The sequence below is a fragment of the Alexandromys fortis genome, unplaced genomic scaffold (assembly GCF_014885135.2).
Source record: "Alexandromys fortis isolate MF-2015 unplaced genomic scaffold, M_Fortis_MF-2015_v1.1 scaffold_10, whole genome shotgun sequence".
Taxonomy (NCBI): Eukaryota; Metazoa; Chordata; class Mammalia; order Rodentia; family Cricetidae; genus Alexandromys; species Alexandromys fortis.
Genome location: NW_026067895.1, coordinates 21,649,238 through 21,659,620, shown reverse-complemented (window position 1 = coordinate 21,659,620; position 10,383 = coordinate 21,649,238). Strand labels below are relative to the sequence as shown.

Here is a 10,383-nt window from a genome sequence, read left to right as displayed (position 1 = left end):
CTCTCTCTCTCTCTCTCTCTCTGTCTCTGTCTCTCTCTGTCTCTCTCTGTCTCTCTCTCTCTCTCTCTCTCACACACACACACACACACACACACACACAACCCAGAACTTCATTATCTTGCTAAGAAACCTATAAAAACTTAAAATCCTGTTTATTTCTTGCCTAATTTACTTTAAGGTTTTAATATAAAAGAGAGAAACTGAAATTATACCAAATAAGTTAAGTAGAATAGTTTTAAGTTTGTAGACAAAGAAAATTCTCATGCACCTGGCACTCAATATCGGCTTGCAAGAAGGTCTTAATTTACTGTGACATGATTATCATAAGTAATTAATGAATATATACTTATACACTAGGGCTAACCACTGTATTAATTGGTTTTAATAGTGCAATGTACTGGTGGCTACTGTGACCAAATGCCCAGTAGAACAAAGGTTAATTTTCGACTTACTAGTTTGAAGAACCACTTCCTGGTTCCTTAGCCCATGTATGTGGGAAGAGCATTACGGTGGCAGGAATGTAGAGTAAAGGGAATTCTTCACCACTTGGTGGGAAGGAAGAAAAGAAGAAGAGAGGAGAGGAGAAGAGAGGGAGGGAGGGGAGGAAAGAGAGGAGAGCAGGAGAGAGAAAGGGACAGGGACAGGGAAATAATAAGAACTAGGGACCAAGTATGTCCTTCAAAGGTATCCCTGGGGACCTACTTCCTGCAGGTAAGCTCCACCTCCCAAAGTCTGCACGTCCACCTAGAACAGAGCCACCAGCTGGAACCAAGCATTAGACACGAGTCTGTGGTGGAGCCCGTGGGGGGGGGGGCATTTCATATTCACATGACAACGCCTACATTCTATCCTCTTCATCTTTTAGTTTTTATCTCATATCTTCCTTGTTGGTACAGGCTCCCAGCTAGAATGTCACATTTAACTTCATTATTCTTGTCTCCTTAGGCTCCCCTCCACCCCCCTCCACCAGGGTGGTTTCTCTTCCACGGTCTGAATGACCTTGACAGTGTTTAGATGCACTGGTTAGGTGTTTACATAGATACTGGTTAGGGTGTGCTTAGATAGGGCTTTGTCTAACACTTTTCCCATTGTCAGCTTGGTGTTAAGGGGTTCCAGAAGGCCTCACAAAGGTAAAGGGTCATTCACACAGCATCAAGGCTATAGACTAACAACATACTGCACACTGTAGTCAACATTGGTCACCTGGGGGAGGTAGGTTTGCTAGGTACCTCTATTTGGGATCCACGTTCTGTACTGCACCCTTTAGAAGGAAGACATTGGGCATGCATACGTCAGGAGGGAAGCCTTATACTCTACCTCCTAGTATAGACGGTGTGGTGGTTTGAATAAGAATGGCCTCCACAGGCTCACATAGTTGGATGCTTAGTCAATAGTGAGTGGATCTCTTTTATAGAATTATAAGGATTAGGAGGTGTAGCCTTGTTGGAGGACGTGTGTCACTGGGGGTGGGCTTTGAGGTTTCAAAAATTCAAGCCAAATCCACAGACTCTCTGCTTATGGATCAGGATGGAGAACTCTCAGTTACCTCTCCAGTACCATGTCTGTTTGTATGCCAGCATGCTCCCCACCGTGATGATAATGGACTAACCACTGAAACTGTAAGCAAGCCCACAATTAAGTACCTTCCTTCAAAAGAATTGGCCTGGACATGGTGTCTCTTCATAGCAATAGAACAGAAACTAAGACATGTGGGAATGTTTATGATAAGCTATCTGGAATTTTTTTAAAATAAGAAATATGTCTACCCATATCCATTTATTTGCTTCTACATTTATTCAATCAGTATAGATTCAGAAGTGTTGATTTTATATTCTGAGTTATTTCCAATACCTTAATTTGCTTCAGAAGCTCCAGCTTTGGCCCCGGGGAGCCCTTTCAGCTGTCTGCCGGGGCTCTTTGACATGTGCCATCACTGTGTTTTGGTGTGAGCACTTCCTTACTGCCTGCCACTTCAGAGGCTCCAGGCTCATTCTGCATACTTTGTGTCTCAGTACCAGATTCAGTCTTCCATAAAAATCCTTGGTTTTTATATTATAGAATAGTATTAGGAACCAAGACTTGGCTAGGTATGCCCATTGTCCTAGAGTATTAGCTGTTTCTGTACCTACTTAGATGACCAATCAAGGGGCTACCCATACAAATATTAAAAGATCTACATGTATTTCTATATGTCACCACCTCTGTAATACACCAAATAGGAGTTCATTATAATGTGAAGGGGATAACTTCTGGCTCACTTGATTCTTTTCTACTTCTAGTTTTATAATGGAAAAAGTAAATATCAAATTTGAAAATGGTTGAAATTGAATCTTTAGTTCTGTTTCTTTACCCATGTTTCCCAGCTGACCATGGAGACATCCATGTTGGACATCCTCTTATAGGCCCTGCACAGGTAGCCTAGACACCTGCCGCAGAGGAGATGGCCTAGTTGGGACTGCTCTGATGTCTTTACAGCATGTCGCGTTGTTTGTTGTGTTGACTCAATCCCTGCTGGCTTCCCTCACACAAGCTCAGTTTTCTTTACAAAACTGATTCACACTTGATGATTTATACCTTGGTCACTTATGTTTCTGTAAGGGTTTGAAGACAAGAGCCAACAAAAATTCCTGAATGCTTCTAAGACAAACCTGCTTGCTGCTTTAGATTAGGGATAACTCACTTTGCTAAGATGTAGGGGGGAAATGTAGCACTGCCCTTAGCTTTTGTGGGAAACACATTTTATGTGAGCACTATCACTTACAGTGTTTGGTTGGTTACAGCACTTTACAGTTTATCAAGCACTTCTGCCTATGCTGGTTCACTTTTTAAATATCTTTACAATACTAAGGTCAATAACTGTCTCCCTTACAGAAAGGGAGTCTGAGGTGTGTGACATCAGAAAGTGCTTATAAATGGATGGAGAGCAACTAGAACTATCATCCATTGCTGCTGGAATGCCAAATGATACAGCCACCTTACATGACACTGCATAATACCTTAGAGAAACGAAGACCTGCACTTGTTTGTTTCAAAATGTTTCTGGTGACTTAATCAGAAAAACACGGGAAATAATCCATAAGGACCTTAACTGACGAACGGATGAACTGTGGCAGATCCGTGCAATGGAATACTCCTCAAATCCTATCAAATTATCAATACGTGTAATAGCACAGAGGAACTTCCAACGCATCACGTAGGATGAGAAGAGCCTGCTGTAGGATGGCATTTGATGACATTCTGAGGAAGGGGAAAAGACAGCAATCTGGTAGGAGATGATGAGCTACAGAGAGAATACCCTATATTGACTATGGTGGCCACGATACAGCATGCATTCCTGTATCAACTCAAAATACGGGACTGGAGAGATGACTCAGTGGCTAAGAACACAGACTGACCTTGCAGCGAATCTGAGTTTGGGCCCCAGCACCCGTGTCAGGCAGCTCACAACTGCCAATAACTTCGACTTCAGGATAATCTCAAGAAAGCACCTCTATACCTGTTGTTCACTCGAACAATTCACGTCGTGCACTATTGTGATTTCGGGTTATATTTATTGATCAGAGCAGTTCTGTGAGAACTAGAGCAGCCTCACTAGAGGCCATCTGCTCTGACTAGCCCTCCATTCCTTCTTTAGAGAGTCTCAGCTCTGGAGTAGGCTGCGGCCATCCTGGCTAGAAAAAGAGCAGAGCAAGGAGGGATGACATATGTTTATAATTATTTCCACAATAGATGTTTTTATTCATGTTATCAACTATATTTTCAACTTCCAATCCACACTGAGTATGGCTACAAGCTGCTGAGTTTTGTTTTGTTTTTAAACATTTGAAAGGAGGCATGGAGAAAGACTGTTGAAGAAGGTTTCCGTCTCGTTTCTGCATCCTATGGATCCAGCTACAGGCAGTAGATCCAACACTGATATTTGTAGCGTGTTGTCAATCATTCAAAGAGCCCACAAAAGCGTGTTGAACTTCTCAACATGTGGCCCTTGTTTCCCTCAAATCTTGATGGCTTCTATGGAAACCCAGCCAGCTACCCAGGGCTAGTGAAGTCATGGATATTGGAGGAGAACTTAGAACCACTACTTTACTAAACCAGCATAATCCTAACTACAGTCTAAATATTTGTCCTTATACCCACAGATAAGTGTGGTCCTCGCCCCTCATCTAGGAAACTTCTCTTTGCAACAGGTGGAGACCATTATGGAAAACCACAACCAATCAAAATGCGGAGTTGTCGAGTCCATTCCCAATGGCTACATTTAGAAAACAACTCCTGTACCTAAGGTTCTAGGGAGAGGGAGTAGAACGATTCTAAGAGCCAGAGGATCAGGGATTTTTTCTGTGAGATCGTGTGTCTCCTAGTAAAGTCAGAAGCTACACCCATAAAGTCTCACCAACAGGACTGACTAAACCCGAGCTGAGCAAGGACAGCACTAACAGACACGCTAGAGTGAACGCAGGAAAGTCTGATGCTAGACCTCAACTCTACACAAAGGACTATAGGGAACGAGGAATGCGGAGAGCAGGAACAGTAGTCTTCCCCAGGGAAAGCACACCAACTGGTGATCTAATACCAAAGGTCAGCCCTGAAAACATACTTACCAATAACACTGTACAGACTGAGCACGTTATAGTTATATACACACATGTATGTGTGTGTGTGTGCATACATGTGTGTATATAACAACAATTAATGGGAAAAGAGGCCATGAATTTGAAAAAAAAAGCAAGAAAGGGAATACGCAGTGGACCGGCTTTAAGCGAGGAAAGGGAAAGAGGAAATGGTTTGATTATACTATAATCTTTGTTTGTTTGTTTGTTGAGACAGGGTTTCTCTGTAGCTTTGGAGCCTGTCTTGACACGTGCTCTGTAAACCAGGCTGGCCTTGAACTCGCAGAGATCCTCTCCTCCTGAGTGCTAGGATTTAAGGCGTGTGCCACCACCACCTGGCTTATATTATGATCTTAAAAAAAAAAAAGAAAAAAATAAAAGAAATACTAATAGAAACTTTGATGGCTTCTCTATGATGAAGGCATCAAGATTCTTAAACTATGACAGTATTTGAAGCAAGGGATTATTTTTTTGTTCTTAAAGTAAGTGATCTAGAGCTGCTTTTAAGATTTATTTTCCTTTGAGCTATTTAATGGGTGCTTGACTATGGGTTAGCTACCTCAAAACACACCTCCTTAAACTCTCCTTCTTGCAGAATTCCTGCGTACTGATGGACATTGCTTGTGCTGCTTTACAGATGGGCACACTGGCTCGGAAGCTTCCTGGGGTCTACAGGCAAACAGGTGCAAACCCGGGATTTAAATGCAGATGATGTTCTCAGGAACTCTGAAGCCTCAGGTGTGTCTCATAGAATTCAAGGCATTGAGGCTAATGTGTGTCAAGGGCATGAATAGCCTAGAAGGGGAGACAGCAAGGTGTGTGTCTTGTGGTAACAACTGCCAAGTGTGGGTAACATGCATGGATGCCACTTGATCTCCCTACTAAAAAGTTAGGGCCGCAGAGTTATCTTAGACAGTTACCTGGAGACGAAGAATAAATGCTAAAACCAGGTGAACGGAATTGTTTGTTAGCAATTGTTGCATAATCACCCCAGAACAGGAGAACCTAAACTAGACGCCAAGTATGGTATTTGTTTCTGTGTGGGTTTTTATGAGCAGAGTACCTGCTTCTCTCTTGCTCGCCTTTGACCGCGTCATGAGTCTCTTACGTAAGTACCACGACTGAGCTCCAGCGTATGGACTGCGGTTCGGTCTCGAATACTGTTACACCTCAAAACAGGGAGAAGCAAAGATTTTTTTGTGACTGTTACGAGATGCTGATAAAAATCACACTGCAAAATACAAGGAAAAAATAACTTTTAAAAAGCTAATTTTGTCCAACATTTTCAGTAGACTTACACTGCTTACCTCCCTTGTTGGTTGGTGAGCAATCCACGGAGCACCCTGGCCGGCCGGGAAGTCTCTTTGTGTTTATGTGACTCCAGAGGGTGTCAGCTAAGGTACTTGCAGAAGCAGATTTTGGAGGAAAGGCCCTGACAGGGTTGCTAAGCCCAGTGGAGGCAGAAGGGGAAGGCGCATCACGTAACTGAGCATGTAGCCGAGCAATGTCATTTTGAAATGCGCCTTGGCCCCGGCGTATATATACACTTCAGAATTTTTGTCACGATTGCCAGAGAACCAGCAAGTGCTCACTCTCTTCGGCCAACAAAAGCCTGACTCTATGCGCAAAAATCTTCTGCACATTTATAAACAAGGACATTTAGAAAATCCCCTCTGGCTAAGATATGACAACAGATATGTTTAACTGAGCTGTAAAATAAAGCAGATATTGGGAATACTATCTGCTCATCAAGAACAGAAAAAGCTCTTCTGTTTCTTCTACCACAGACGCATGTTTTCCTACCCTCCTGAAACACCTTCCTGGTCTGCAAAGGCACCCGCTCATTCCACCTTCTCCCCTCTCTGCATTCCCTTCCCAGGTGCTTATCTGCTTTATGAAGGTGGTGACTTTCTACTATGACAGCTAGTAATTAGCTAGATGAGGGTGAGCTGTTAGGGCATGCCTGCGGGGGACTCTTTTGATTGTTAGTTACCCAGCGACTGTGGGCAGCGCCATTCCCCAGGCTTGGCCCTGCTCCGTATAGAAGCGAGGAAAGCCTGCCGAGCAAGAAAGTGAGCAAGCAGACAGCATGGACGCACTTGCTTTTCTCTGCTACTGGCTCTGTCCCACAGTCCCGCCCCTGTGACTTCTCTGTGATGATGGATGGTAACTTAGAACTGGAAGCAGAAAAAACCTTTTCTTCCCCTATGTTGCTTTTTGTTGGGATATTTATCACAGCAACAGAAATGAATTGAGGATACCTATCCAAAGACAAAAACCTGCCTCCCTCACAGAATCTTCCACTGGATGGCTTGGGTCAATAGTTGACCTACTTTTTTTTTAAGAACGCGTGACAAGCATTTTAGGCTTTGCCAGTCGTTTGATTTTTTTTTTTTTGCTATTCTCTTCTACCACTGCAGTTTGGACAATACACTAACATGTGGGCATGGTTGCTATTCCTACAATATTTTGTTTATGGACACTACAATTAGTTTCCTATAATTTTAACCTGTCTCAAAGTAGTTTTTTATTGAAAATTTTTTTTTTGAGAATTCTATATAGGAATACTGTAGTTGTATCATTTCCTTCCTCTCCCTTCAAACCCCTCTGTTCTGAATCAGTCCCTCTCAAAAACTGTTTTGGTTTAGAGGATGCACAAAACCAGGTTGTAGGATGAATTGGTTTTACCTAGTCCAAACTTCTTATCCAAGTCGTAAGTTTCATCCCAGCTTTGCAGCCAGTCAGACAGACTCCATGTAAACCTCCAGTTCAAGAAGCTCACGCCGCCAAAGGCAGCTTGCTCTAAAGTGAAACTTTCTCAGCCAAAATCACAAATAATTCAACTTCATCTCCTTCAAACACAGAAATGTATTGACCTTAGAGGCCTCCTACCTGAGCAAAATTGCCTCTTCCTTTCTCCCTCCCTCCCTTCTCCTCTCCCGTACTTCTTTCCTTTCTTTTTTTAATGATAGGGTTTTATGTAGCCCTCCCAGGCTGGCCTAGAACTCAATATGTAGCTGAGGATCACCTTGGATTCCTGATCTCCTTGCCTCCAAACCTTCCAAGTACTGGGATCAGAGGCACAAAGCACCACACCCAGCCTGTGCCTTTAACTGTTGGTATATACGGTCTGTCTGTCTGTCTCTTTCTCTCTCTGTGTATGTGTGTGTGTATGTGTATACTCTGTTGTAGTCTGTAGAGATCTTCTTGCAAATTTCAACTCAGGATACACTTCCAGTGTGCCAATTTGAAGGTGAGGCGAGCAATTCTGTGCCAGCCTGTAATTGGCTAGTCACTCTGAAATTTGCGTCCGTGCACTTCTCAACCTCATAGGCTCAGTGCAATGTGATACTCAGCTTGTAATTTCTTTCCCTCTGGGTTCCCATCGCTCACTCTGATTCTCCTTTGATGCCCACACCCCCACTCTTTGCTAGATCTCTTGTTATCTATCAAGGCAGTAGGTGTAGCCAACGCTTTTCATTGAAGCCTGTAATTTCTCTTATACTTGATATCTCAGAGAACAAACTGATTGCCCTGGTGCATTCAGCCCTGCTAGAGGGTAGACTCTACAGTTATATCTATAGCCCAGTCTCACATCATCGCTAGATTCCTATTCTCTGCCTAGAGAAGGCTCTTTAAGAACATATTTTACAATCACTGTAAAACCTGTATACCATATCCTACAGGATGACAATAATGGTGATAATGTTCATAACTAAAGAAACAACATATACCGCACCTACCATGTGTTAAGGTTCTATCCTAAACTAAAGATTTGTTGTCTATTACAACCACTTACTGTGAGCGGACTATACAGCCCTCTTTCATAGTTAATGGCATGAACTCAGCTAAATAATTTGTTCAAAGACCCTGCTAATAAATCAGGGAGGGAGCAGGATTTGAACATATGAATGTCTGAAACAGAGTGCACCTTCTTGATTGTCTAATGCTGTCTTTGGAACTATCTGAATGATGTCACAGACATCTCATTTACCCCAAATATCCTTCCTGGAAAACCTGAGTCAGTCTCGACTGTCTTCTGTCATCCATCCTTGCTACTTAATAAGTCACTGGCACACTGGGATTCTTTGTTCAAAAACACTTAAGCACAGTTTCTCCATTTGTTTTCACTATCGTCCTAAGCATCCCCCATCACCTACAGTTTGTGGCCACTCTCTTCTGCTGGGTCTTCCTGTATCCAGTTCTTTTTTCAGTCTACAATGTGCCATCCTGCCTAGAACGTTTGAGCAGACTGTATCCTTCATCTGACATCCTTTCTTTGCTGTCTTCCTCATGGGCTTCCTCTGGTTATTGCTCAGATCTGTCTAACCTGGAAGGAAGAGGTGAGTCCCTCGACTATCAGATACTTTAAATATTTGCACACACATCTCCTGCTGTGTAATTCTGTTGTTGTTTTGGTAGTTCTAAGAAAAGCGTGTTCTGCAACTCAGGGGAAAGATCAGAAATAACATAGTGGTTACTACATGTGCAGAATGCTGGCAAAGTCAAAGCGCCTGTCTGAGGACTGTGAATGTCAGTTGCTAGAGCTTGTCTGGCATGTACAGACCCTGGACTGTATGCCCAGCAGTAGAAAAAAAAATGCCTTTCTTTCTGGGTGGTTGTAGCACACGCCTTTAATCTCAGCACTTAGGAGGCAGAGGCTGGCAGATCTGAGTGAGTTCGAGGTCAGCCTGGTTTATAGCAAATTCCAGGACAGTCAGAGCTAGCTCAAAAAACCAAAGGGGGAAATGCCTTTCTTTCTGGACAGCTTTAGTAAGGATTGGGGTGTTGTACTATAGGGGGGGTCCTCTCTAAAAGAGCAGAGAAATGATGGTGGCTGCGGGCACCTGGAGAAGGGGGAATTAGGGTACAGGCTGGGTGTGTTGATACGTGTCTGGGCTGCATCTACTCCAGAGCCAGTCTTTTTCCTTCTGCCCTAACGATGTACACACAATTTTACTGTCTGTATAACTTTTAAAGTATGAGCAGAGAGGAGAAAGAATGAAAGTTGCAATTGCCTTAGGCTTGAGGAATTTGAACAATGGGATTAAGATCTCACTTTGTAAACCCATGTGGGCAGACCCACAAACAGGACTAGAGGGATCTAGACCTCATTCGGCTTGGCGTCTGTCCTGCTCTGACCTCCAGTGAAAGGCTCCGCCCTCTCTGTTAATTCCACGCTTCTCAAGGGACTCCTACGCAGGCTTCTTTGGCAAGCAAGGCCCCAAGGCTTCAGCACGCCTTCTTCCTACCCACAGGGCTTCCCATGCTGGTTCTAGAGTGAGTGCCAACCTCTAGGCACTCAGAATTTTTGTGAAATGCTCAAATGGGAGAGTTCTCATATGTCCTGACATAACTAGAAAAAATAAATCCAACAACTTCCTTCTCATTGTTTGCTCACAGTGTGGCTTAGACCACAGGCACCGCCTCTCCACAGAGTACGCGCAAACATCCCACAGGACTTGTGCTGGGAGACAATATCCTGATCTCATTGGGTTGCTCTTAAAAATTTAAAAATACAGCGTTCCATGATACACATTTATTTTGAAAGATGCAATCTCATATGTATGCACAGAGTATATATATATATATAGGCTTTGATGTCAACAAAAGCCTGAGTCTCCTTTTGGCCTAGCCACTTTGTGGTTATGTATTATTGAGCAAACTGTGTATCCTTTCTGAACCTCGGTATTCTTATTATCAAAATAAAGCAGTGGTTAACCTTGGTTGTCAACTTGGTTGGACTGAGGAGTGCCTAGGAGGAAGGGGTTAG

At 43.2% G+C, this 10,383-nt stretch overlaps 1 protein-coding gene across 2 annotated transcripts in view; it reads right to left on the bottom strand.

Moving 5' to 3' along the window:
- Plce1 (phospholipase C epsilon 1) overlaps nt 1–10,383 on the bottom strand; it is a 262,100-nt gene that overhangs the window by 92,479 nt on the left and 159,238 nt on the right. The window lies entirely within an intron of this gene.